The sequence below is a fragment of the Pelophylax lessonae genome, assembly GCF_965119305.1.
Source record: "Pelophylax lessonae genome assembly, chromosome: 6".
Lineage (NCBI taxonomy): Eukaryota > Metazoa > Chordata > Amphibia > Anura > Ranidae > Pelophylax > Pelophylax lessonae.
In genome coordinates, this window is record NC_138773.1 from 42,045,774 (window position 1) to 42,058,382 (window position 12,609).

A 12,609-nucleotide genomic window follows, 5' to 3' on the forward strand; every position below is an offset into this window, starting at 1 on the left:
TTTCTACAATCTTGTCTGTTATGTCTAATGATGTGCCCAGTGTATGTGTTTTGTAAAAAGTAAGCGGCAGTATACCTTATTTTATAGTGCTGCTCGGCGCTCACGTGCCTGCCCGTCTCTTTCCTACTCTCCTCCCCTCCTCCTGGCTGATGTCAGTGGGGGATTCTCAGCACCACCTGCTGTAGCTGTCAGACCGAGAGAGGAGAGAGGCAGACGGTCATGTGAAAAAATGGAAAAGGATCGCGTTCCACGTCCGTGGAGCGCACTGGACAGCCGGAAATGGATGGGGCGCTCGGTGATGACGTCAATCACTGCGCCCACAGACCAAAAAACCATCAGAGGACAGGGGCACTGGAAGGCGACGGAACCAACCCTCCGAAGCTTGCCTTCCAGTGACGTCATCACTGACTGCCCCGTACATTTACGGCTGTCCAGTGCGTTCCACGCAATTCTTTTCCATCAGACCTCGGGCACCCGTCCACCAGCAGTCCGGGCTCCCTCACCAGATCTGGTGGGTTCCCCGGCCAAAGCCTTTCATTGTCTTGCACTTTCATCAACAATTGTGGCCATTCATCTTCAATGTTTTGGACCAGGATGCAGACGAAACCACAGAGGATACAATAAGGTTACCATCAAGGCTACCACCATAAGTTTTTAATTTAACTGTATATTCTGAAGCTTTCTCTAATAAACATGGACTTTTAATACACTTATTGAGGAGTTCCTTCCAGACCCTGTTTAGTCTTTTTCAGAAGCATCAGTGGGTTTCATTCCCTGCCAACAGGGCCAGTGCTAGACTATTTTATGCCCTAGGCAAGACCAGCTACTTGCCCCCCCCAAAAAAAAGGGAAGGGGTTAAAAACTCTTATATGTGACCCTGATCTGATGGTTCCTCCATGTTATGCTGTCATACCCAGTGGCCCCCATATTCCTCCATTTCACACCCGGGGACCCTAATGTCCCTCAATGCTCTGGCTCAGGTTCAGCTCTCCTCCGCTCCCTGCTTAATACCGACCCAGGGAAATAAACGGTTGCCCACCAGCTCAGTGCAGAGAGTCACTTCCTGCCGCTCAGCTCCACCTGAAGAGGATCATCATGCAGGATGCACTCTGGGGGGCTCCCTTCTTGCCTTTTGGGGCCCCTCCAACAGTGGTGGAAAGCCAGGGCTTAGTAGTTCCACCAATGCCCAAGACACTTGGCATCTTCCGCTGTCTCTTCTTTCCCCCCCCCACCTCCACCCCTCGCCTCAGCTCACAATAATCATTCATGATGGAGAATTCTTGATGGAGAGAGAGTGCCGACTCCTGGCTGCGCCCCTAGGTGGCAATGCGCCCTAGGAGGCTGCCTAGTTTGCCCAGTGGAAGCACCGGCCCTGCCTGCCAAGCCTGTCTCACAGCACTCTTGTGTTCTATATTGTGGGTTTTTTCATGTACACATCACCTACTTTGACTGCTGGCTGCGGGAAAACGCAAATCGTGGCAAAATCGATTAAGCATTTCATAAGTGTCAAATTATTGACACAAAATTTATTGACAATTACAATAAGTTTATGCAGAGTCAATATTTGCAGTGTTGACAGTGTTGACCCTTCTTTTTATAAGACCTCTGCGATTCCCCCTGGCATGCTGTCAATCAACTTCTGGGACACATCCTGACTGATGGCAGCCCATTCTTGCATAATGAATGCTCGGAGTTCTTCAGAATTTGTGAGGTTTTCTTTTGTTCACCCACCTCTTGAAGATTGACCACAAATTCTCAATAGGATTAAGGTCTGGAGAGTTTCCTGGCCATGGACCCAAAATTTTGATGTTTTGGTCCCCAAACCACTTAGTTATCACTTTTGCCTTATGGCAAGGTGCTCCATCATGCTGGAAAGGGCTTTGTTCCTCACCAAACTGTTCTTGAATGGTTGGGAGAAGTTTTTTATTCATGGCTGTGTTCTTTTCAAAATTGCGAGTGAGCCCACTCCCCTGGCTGAGAAGCAACCCCACACATAAATGACCTCAGGATGCTTTACTGTTGGCATGACACAGGACTGATGGTAGCGCTCACCTATTCTTCTCCGGACAAGGTTTTTTCCAGATGCCCCAAACAATCGGAAAGTGGATTCATCAGAGAAAATGACTTTACCCCAGTCCCCATCAGTCCAATTCCTATACCTTTTGTAGAATATCAGTCTGTCCCTGATGTTTTTCCTGGATAGAAGTGGCTTCTTAGTTGCCATTCTTGACACAAGGACATCCTCCAAAAGTCTTCGCCTCACTGTGCCTCCAAATGTACCCACACCTGCGTGATGCCATTCCTGGGCAAGCTCTGCACTGGTGGTGCCCCGATCCCGCAGCTGAATTAACTGTAGGAGACAGTCCTGGCTTTTGTTGTGTTTTCTTGGGCACCCTGAAGCCTTCTTCACAAACAGGGGAGGACTAGGCCAGGGGGCAGGGGGGCATATGCCCCCTGGGCTGCTCTGATGCCACGTTAAAAGGCTGCACCGCTTCTGCCACAGACATTCCGAAAGTATTCCTGGTGAAGAGAAGTAAAAACTCCCTGCTACTGACCTACTGAGTGTGGGTTGAAGGCAAGGACAAAGTGCAGCCCCCCCCCCCCCTTCCCCAGCATGAATGGTGTAAACTGTGTCTGAGCAGAGACCGGTTCCATACCCGTCAGGAGACTCTTCTGCCCCGGCTAGGCCCAACCAAGCTGTCCCAGCTACCCACATCTTCCCCCTGCTGGCCAGGTTGGGAACCCAGATTCGGCCGGTAAGTTGAGTATCTGGAGCAGGGCTTCAGCTTGGAATGGGGTCAGGAGGAGGATTGGGAGAGTAAGAGGGGGAGTGAGGGAAAGTGGGAGGGGGCTGAGTCGCTGCACCATGGGCCTCTGGTTTGTACTTGCCTAAAAGTTGCTAGTCTGCCCCTGTACACCAATGCAGTGGAAATGTTTTTTATGGGATTAAGTTAATTTTCCTGGGACTTTGCAATTAATTGCAATTCATCTGATCACTCTTCACAGCATTCTGAAGTATATGCAAATTGCCACCATAAAAACTGAGGCAGCAGACTTTGTGTAAATTAATATTTCTGTCATTCTCAAAACATTTGGCCATGGCTGTACATGGACACATAGAGTTTTATGGAGTTAAGTTTAGGAGCTTTGGCAAAAAAATGACAAAATCTCCTAAACTCAAGTTTAACTTCTTGCCGCCCGCGCTATAGCCGAAAGACGGCTACAGCACGGGCTCTAATTTCCGGGAGACCGTCTTTAAACCTCCCAGTGACAGGCTCCCCGCGCGCTCCCGCGAGCGCGCATCGGGGAAAATCTGTGTCGGCCGTGTCCCTTGGACACAGCCAATCACAGATCGTGGTAAATGGCCAATCACAGCGGCCATTTACCACGTGATTGGACCTTGCAGTGAGAGATCTCATATGTAAACATATGAGATCATCTCTCATCGCCAGCTCTCCTTCCTCACACAGAGACTGCAGTGTGAGGAAGAGCAGAGCCAATCAGCGGTTAGGGGACACAGAAAAATGTAATCAGGGCACTGATCACCAGTGCCCTGATTACAAAAGAGGTAAATAAAATACAGTAAGTGCCCACCATCAGTGCCCACAGTGCCCGCCATCAGTGCCCCCCATCAGTGCCCACAATCAGTGCCCATAGTGCTGCCAGTAGGTGCCCATCAGTGCCTGCTCATCTAGGCACTGATGGGCACTGACTAGCAGCACTATGGGCACTGAGTGTGGGTACTGATGGTGCTGCTCATCAGTGCCGCCCATCAGTGCTCGTCAGTGTCCATCAGTGTCCAGCAGTGCCGCCTCTCAGTGCCCATCAGTGCCACCCGTCGGTGCTGCCTCTCGGTGCCCAGCAGTGCCACCTCTCAGTGGCCAGCAGTGCCACCTATCAGTGCTCAACAGTGCCGCCTATCAGTGCTCATCAGTGCGGCCTATCAGTGCCACCTATCAGTGCTCATCAGTGCGGCATATTAGTACCTCCTCATCAGTGCCCATAAGTGCCACCTCATCAGTGCCCATAAGTGCTACCTCATCAGTGCCCATCAGTGCAGCCTATCAGTGCCCATCAGTGCCACCTCATCAGCGCACATCAGTGAAGGAGAAAAATGTATTTATTTTCAAAATTTACTCGCAGAAAATAAGAAAAACGTTTTTTTTTCAAAATTTTCTGTCTTTTTTCTTTTTTTTTGTAAGAAATAAAAAACCCAGAGATGATTTAATACCACCAAAAGGAAGCTCTATTTGTGTGAAAAAAAAATGATAAAAATTTCATATGGGTACAGTGTAGCATGACTGCGCAATTGTCATTCAAAGCGTGAGAGCACTGAAAGCTGAAAATTGGCCTGGGCAGGAAGGGGGTGAAAGTGCCCGGTAGGCAAGTGGTTAAGAGCTGTAGTGTACATGAAGCCCAAGGAGGGGTGGTAAAAAATGAAGCTCAGCCGCATGTTTTTAGCCCCCACCCTCAAATCTAAATCAGCTTGTATTCACACATTGCCATGGTGTTTTCAGCTGGCTAAGGACTATTTAATCAGGACAATGTTCCATGAAGAAGTGGGATCCCAACAGTGGAGGATCCTCTGGGTCTCAAAGGCTGTCAGCCTATGGGCCCCAGTGATAGAAATTCGGCCCTGTGTACGCAAGGACCACCCAATTATTTCATTATATATACTGTACAGACTCCAGATTTGGTTCGCTGTTCTTCTTATGTCTGTGCAGATCTACCAGAAATGGCCTGACCCATTGAAAACAGACCCAATGATGTGCAGTCAAGCACAGACCATGTGGTCACAAGCAAGCTTGGCCATTTTTTTTAATTTTTATTCACAGATAAGAAAGAGGAACTTTTATATGAAAAATAATTTGGTAATGCGGATATGTGCTGCATTAATTCATATGCAGTGTGAATTTCAATGACAGGTCCACTTTACCCCCCCCCTAACAGAAGACCGCATTGCTCATCATCTGCTAAACAAACATCCTCCACCACAGGCAAGAAACAGGATGCAGCCGCGGTTGGCAGAGCCGAGAGGAAAACCCTCCACACTTCACTAACTTCCTATCTGGCCTGTGTGTGTGTGTGCAGCCTGCAATCCAGCTGTTGTAGCACTGCAAGTGCCAGCATGCCTCCATTATTAGAAATGGGAACAGGAAGTGAAGGGAAATTTCTGAATGAGACACAGGCAGAAATAAAAAGCTGACATAGGTCCAACTGAGAAAAATAAGGGTTTGGGCTGGAGTTCAACTTTAAAGCTGAACTCTGGGCAGAAATAAAAGACACAAATGAAGCAGCTCTGTAATCATTACAATCAGACACAGTACGGAAACATGCGCAAAATCCCGCGTTTTCCCGCACAGCTGCCTTCTGCAGAAGAATACCGGTGCCATTAATGGTACCCCTACGCATCTGGTATTCACAGGTTTGCCAAAATGCATCATACTACAGTATCATGCGGTCTGGTGTGTCACAATTTTAAAATTCATGCCTGCACTACTTTTTACGCGTTTCACAGGCATATGGCAGCCCATTGAAATGGGTGAAAGCCAGTGGCGGCTGGTGCTCCATGGGCCGGGGGGGGGGCGGCCACACCATACCGTCTCCCCCCGGACCACAATAGCCCACACACCATACCCCCCCGGTCGCTGGCTCACTCACCCCATGTGGAGATGTGGAGGACAGGCAGCAGCAGCGGCGGCTGTGGCGGCGGCTTCCCCCTCGGTCTCCTGCATCTCCTCATCCTCCTTGGCCAATGGCATGGCCTCTCTTTTCGGCCAATCGGGAAACGGGTCTCAGGACCCGCTTCCTGATTGGCCAGGAGGAGAATCCGTGTGACAATAGTGAATATTCATTCGCTTTTGTTACACAACTGGGTGGGCTCAGGGCGCAGTGCTCTGCACCCCGAGCCCACCCTTTTTTTAAGCCTATTAGAGCCTCTGGCACTAATCACGTGCTTAAAAAAAAAAAGCATTGGAATCCATGCGTCTGGCAACCTGCATGTAGATTAGGGGGCTGGAGGCATTGATGGGGGGGCGGCCTCAATGGACAGGCCACCACTGGTGAAAGCACACAGAAAGGCAAGCGCATGGGCGCACCTTATGGGGTCAACGACTGTATTTTTTAAAATAGAAGCCATGTAAATACCTGAATGTGATCTGCCATCAGCCTTTTGTAATCCCTGTACAGCAGGGCTGGAGTATACGAGAATGAAGAAGCACAAGGAGCTAATCAGTTCATATGCTGGCAAGAAACATGCTGATAGGAGTAGAGGGCAGGATGAGCAAGAGATGGGCTCATCAATGTGCTGCTTGCCCTTTCACTGGCCAGTCAAAGGCTAGGGGATGGGTCCAGGATAACCTGGGCTCAGAGGAAGTACGTTGAATGATGTGGCCATCAGACTGAGGACATCAAGTGGCAGAAACAAGTTTGGGGATGGCCCCTTCCTATTCCAACATGACTGCCCACCAGTGTACAAAACAAGGTCCATAAAGACATGGATGAGTGGGTTTGGGGTGGAGGAACTTGACTGGCCTGCAGAGAGTCCTGACCTCAACCCGATAGAACGCCTTTGGGATGAATTAGACTGCGAGCCAGGCCTTCACTCCAGCATCAGTGCCTGACCTCACAAATGCGCTTCTGGAAGAATGGTCAAACATTCCCATAGAGACACTCCTAAACCTTGTGGACAGCCTTCCCAGAAGAGTTGAAGCTGTTATAGCTGCAAAGGGTGGGCCAACTAAATATTGAACCCTAGGAACTAATGCCCCGTACACACGCGTCGATAGTTGGCCGTGAATTTTCGGCCAACGTCCGATCAGCCGATTTTCGGCTTGTTAGTATGATGCTTTCGACAACCGACTCAGACTTTTCGGCTGAATAAAATCTGGTGTGCAGGCTATAAAATTTATGTTGGCCATCAACACAACGGCTGATTTTCGGTCAGTCAGTACAGATTTCGGAAGACAAAAATCTGATGAGCAAGACTGGGCATGCTCAGAGAAGAAAAAAACACACTGAAAGTAAACCAGCACATGACATCACTTCTGAAGTAGAATTTTGTTGGCCGAGAAAATTTGTGTGCAGTCTAGGCACATTCCAACCAACAAAACACAACTTGGACAAAAGACGGCCAATCGGTCGGCCGATAATCGTTGCGTGTGTACGAGGCATAAGACTGGGATGCCATTAACCACTTAAGCCCCGGAAGATTTTACCCCCTTCCTGACCAGGGGGTTTTTTGCGATTTTTTACTGCGTGACTTTAACGGACAATTGCTCGGTCGTGCGACGCTGTACCTAAACGAATTTCACGTCCTTTTTTTCCCCACAAACAGAGCTTTCTTTTGGTGGTATTTGATCACCTGTGCGATTTTTTGATCATGCGCTATAAACAAAAAAAGAGCATAATTTTTGCAAAAATAACAATATTTTTCACATTTTTTTATATGAAATTCCCCCCCCCAAAAAATGTAAAAATCAACATTTTTTAACATTTTTGGCCAAATTGTTTTATGCTACATATGTTTGGTAAAAAAAAATCGCAAAAAGCATATTTTGATTGGTTTGCGCAAAAGTTATCGCGTTTACTAACAAAGGGAAAGATTTTTGTCATTTTTGGTGTTTTTTTTTTTAACGAGTAATGGCGGCGATCTGCGATTTTTTTTGCGGTACTGCGACATTGCGGCGGACAGATCGGACCCTTGACTGACATTTTTGACACTTTTGGGGGTACCAGTGACATTACTGCAGTAATCAGTGCTATACAAATGCACTGTTACTGTAAAAATGACACTGGCAGGGAAGGGGTTAACTGTATTGGACAGGGAGGGGTTAAGTGTGTCCTAGGGGCGTGTTTCTAACTGTGATGGAACATGGCTACTAGTGTAAAAACAGAGATCAACGGTTCTACATAGTAGAACCGTCTGATCTCCATTTTTACACAGGGGAGAATGACAGGCGGCTTGTTTACATAAGCCGCCTGCCTTTCTCCCGCTGTACCGACGATCGCCGCGTGACCGGTGGACATCGGGTCCGCTGGTCATACGCCCGCACTCCTCCCTGAACGAGCCGAGGCGGGCGTGCGCTCGGCCGCTATTGGCTCAAATCCCAGTGACAGGCAAGTGACGTAGATCTACGTCACTCTGTCTGGCCAGGGCTGACTGCCGCAGTAAATATACTGTGCGCAGTCGGCAACCGGTTAAAGTTCATGTGTGTGTAAAGGCAGGCGTCCCAATACTTTTGACAATATAGTGTATGTCAGCTTTTTTTGTTTCTGTCTGTGGCCTCTGTATTCAATGAAAGTAATACAATATGTTTTGTGAATGGATAAGGTGAAGAGTGAGCAACCTGAACTGCATGGGTCCAATCACACAGGCATATGAATATTTTCTGCATGAGCACAGGTTCTTGCCACTAGATCCTGCAGAAAACACACAAATGAAGTACTCGCATTTAGACACATTTAGATACAGCATACAGCACTTAGATACATACAATCCTTCTTTCATTCTAAGGATTTGTTACACTTGATGGAATAGATGCCTTTTTCAACCTCACTAACTATGTAACTATGTACAAGAGAAATGGCCGCACACCAAGCGATGGCTCAAGATGAAAGGCTTTATTGAACAAGGATGCAAGGTACAGCAAAATGGATGGTGGACATGTTTCACACAACTCGCAGCGTCGCCGTGAATCATGTGAAACATGTGTACCATCCATTTTGCTGTACCTTGCATTCTTGTTCAATAAAGCCTTTCATCTTGAGCCATCGCTTGGTGTGCGGCCATTTCTCTTGTATCCTGTTTGCGGTGGCGATCCGAGGTCCTGCACCCGTGGCTGGCTATGAAGTTCCAACTGCCTGAGCGATGTACATCTCTTTCACTGTATGTAACTATGTACACATTTACATGCGTAGCATGTATGCGCACTTAGGTGCTCTTATGTGCGTTCACATTTAAAATCTGTAGATCTGCGCAGCCTTGGATGCAGAGGTGTCCCACTGTTTTTTTCTGTGCAACTAAATGCAGCGCACATTCGCCAACATAGGCGCATCCATGTTTATGGGCTCATTGATTACTATAGTGCTGTGTTTAGGTGCACACAAAACTATGCACAGTGTGCATCTAATTGCAGCTTTTTTTTTGCCAGAGTGAATGAGTCTGAGTGGCCAAAGCTCACAGCTGACACATGTATCCGGTGTTTTTTCCTCAGTTACATTTTGGGGTTTTATTTGAGATGGTTAAAGAGAGATCCCACAAACACTTGTAGGTATAACAAATAATTAAAGTGGTTCTAAAGCAGTGGTTGTCAACTTTGGTCCTCAGGACCCACTAACAGGCCAGGTTTGCAGGAAAACTGAAATACATCCCAGGTAATATAATTTGCTGCTCAGCGATTGCAGTATTCCAGTTTGCATCTCCCCAAGGTAATACTTACAATCTGGCCTGCTAGTGGGTCCTGAGGACAGGAGTTGAGAACCACTGTTCTAAAGGCTAAAGGTTTTTCTTTACCTTCATGCATTCTATGCATAAAGGTAAAAAAACTTCTGTGTGCAGCAGTCCCTCAGCCCCCCCCCCCCCAATACTTACCCAAACTCCCTCTCAATCCAGTGATGTGCACCAGAGCATTGGCTTTCCAGTGACTGTTGTCAATTACAGCCAGATACTCATTGAGGAGAGAGAGGGGGCAGGGCTGAGCCACGGCTCCATGTCTGAATGGTTACGCAGAGCCTGTTTGGGTGACTCCATAGCAAGCTGCTTTCTCTGGGGGCACTATACATGAGGGAGGTGCCAGGAGTGCTGGTGGGGGACAAAACCATTACACAGAGCACGTAAGTATAACATGCTTGGGGTTTTTTTTTTTCTTCAATTTTTGCCTTTAAAATCACTTTAACCACTTGCCATACTGAGCACTTTTACCCCCCTCCTGCCCAGGCCAATTTTCAGCTTTCAGCGCTGCCACACTTTGCGCAGTCATGCAACCCTGTACCCAAACAACATTTTTATCATTTTTTTCACACATATAGAGCTTTCTTTTAGTGGGATTTTAATTTTTTACTAGATGAACAAAGACCGAAAATTTTGAAAAAAAAAAAACACGTTTTCATAGTTTGTTATAAAGTTTTGGAAACGGGTCATTTTTCTCCTTCACCGATGTGCACTGATGAAGCGGCACTGATGGGAACTGATAGGCGGCACTGATGGGCACCAATGAGGCGGGACTGATGGGCACTGATAGGTGCCACTGATGGGTGGCACTGATAGGCGGCACTGATGGGCACTGATAGGTGGCACTGATGGGCGGTACTGATAGGCGGCACTGATGGGCACTGGTAGGCAGCACTGATAGGTAACACTGATGAGGAGGCACTGGTGGACACACATTGGCAGCACTGGTGGGCACTATGGGGACTGCACTGATAATCAGGACACTGATAATCAGTGCCATGTTTATCAGTTTAGCTGTCCCTTTTAGAGAAGCCGGTTATCATGCTGCTATCAGCATGAGGTAAGGGGTGCCGATCACTGACTTCTATTTAAATCCGTGATCAGCTGTGATTAGACACGTGGTAAAGAGCCGCTCATTGGCTCTTTACCTTGACCTACGATCAGCAGTGTCCTCCGGACACTGTGATCACAGAGCACACTGCCCGCGCCCCTCAGTGGGCACGAACACGGGAGGCCATCAGATGACTGCATCCAAGAACTAGCCATCCATGCTGTAGCCATCGTTTGGCTATAGTGTGGTCGGCAAGTGGTTAAATAATGACAGATTAAGAATGTAATAATATTATGAAAATATAACATATATTAATATATTATATAAAATATAACAACAATATTTAGCTAAAGATGCAGTTTTTGCCACGGGTCCCTCAGTCTTATACGGCGTGGCACAGGTGTTCACAATCAGACGCATGCATAATAGCAGCTCTGAGACAAGACTGAGTATTCCAAGTTTTAGCTGTGTTATATACAGGACTTGTGTAAGTAAATGACTAAAGCCTCATACACACACATCGATTATTGGCTGGGAATTTTTGGTCAACGTCCGATCGGCCGATTCTCGGCTTGTTAGTATGATGCTTTCGACAACCGACTCCGACTTTTCGGCCGAAAAAAATCTGGTGTGCAGACTATACAATTTTTGTTGGCCGTCAACACAACGGCCGATTTTCCGTCCGTCAGTACAGATTTCGGCAGACAAAAATCTGATGAGCAAGACTGGGCATGCTCAGAGAAGAAAAAACACACGGAAAGTAAACCAGCACATGACATCACTTCTGAAGTAGGTTTTTGTTGGCCGAGAAAATTCGTGTGCAGTCTAGGCACATTCCAACCAACAAAACACCACTCTGGACAAAAGTCGGACGATCGGTCGGCCGATAATCGTTGCGTGTGTTTACGAGGCATAACCTCCTCCCCCCAGTGGTGTATTTAGGTTTTGCACTGCCCTAGGCCTGATTAAACTTGTGCGCCCCCTAATTTAAATATAACCCACCCCTTACTGTAAAGGCCACACCCCTTCCTATTAATGACCCACCCTGTCATCTGTAAACCACAGACCACAACCACCATCAGTGCAGCCTCATCAGTTCCCATGAGTTCAGCCTCATCAGTGCCCATCAGTGCAGCCTCATCAGTGCCCACCAGTGCAGCATATCAGTGCTGCCTTATTAGTGATTTGCCTCCTGGACCCTGCCCTCCAGCCCAATTCGCCCCATAAAACTGGCACTATACTAAAAGTGTAGCACAAGCCAGCCGGGACCTCTTTAGTGCGGGAGCTGTGAGGAGGCTGTTTTTTTTTATAGTATGGAGTGCAGCTTTTTTGCTGCCCCCCTGCAAAGTGCCGCCCTAGGCCTGGGCCTTGTAGGCCTAGGCCAAGATACAGCACTGCCTCCCCCCCTTGAGAGCAACATGACCTTTGAAGGACTTGATCAGTTTGTAATGACATTCCTTTGGTATGAAGCCAGCTAAGGTACCCAAGATTTGGAGGCTTTCTTAGATATTGTGAGACAAATTTAATGAGGAAATATGAAGTTTCCCCATCATCCTTAAAAATAAAAATTAACATTTTTATAATCTCAGGCTACCATCCTGACATAGTTGACAAATTAAAAAAAAAACAAAAAAACAAAAAAAATAAAAAAAATTACATATAACTTCTCTGGACCAATCACTACTGAAAAAAAGTAAATTTTCCCTGGGGTTCCACTTAAACATTCAGTAGGTGTCACAGCAGTTAGATAAGTTGGCTATAGAAGGGATGAATTGGATTATGGTTGGGGGTATGAGGGTAAGGGTATATGGTGGAAAAAGCTTGATAAAGAAATGCACAAGGATAGTATGATAACCTAAGACCTGGACTTCTATAGATTGCTATGCCAGAAACGAGAAGTGCATAGGGGTGTAGAGCAAAAAGAAAGGCGACATGTATTTGATACATAGGACACCCTTCAACCCCATTTGAAATCTGTAGTCACCCCTGTAGGGGAGGGATTATAGAAAATTAAATGCATCTGGGTCAAAATATAGTGCCCCCCCCCCCCCCCCCCTCAGACCACACACACAGAAAGGGCGCCATACAGTCACTGTCTCCTGCCACC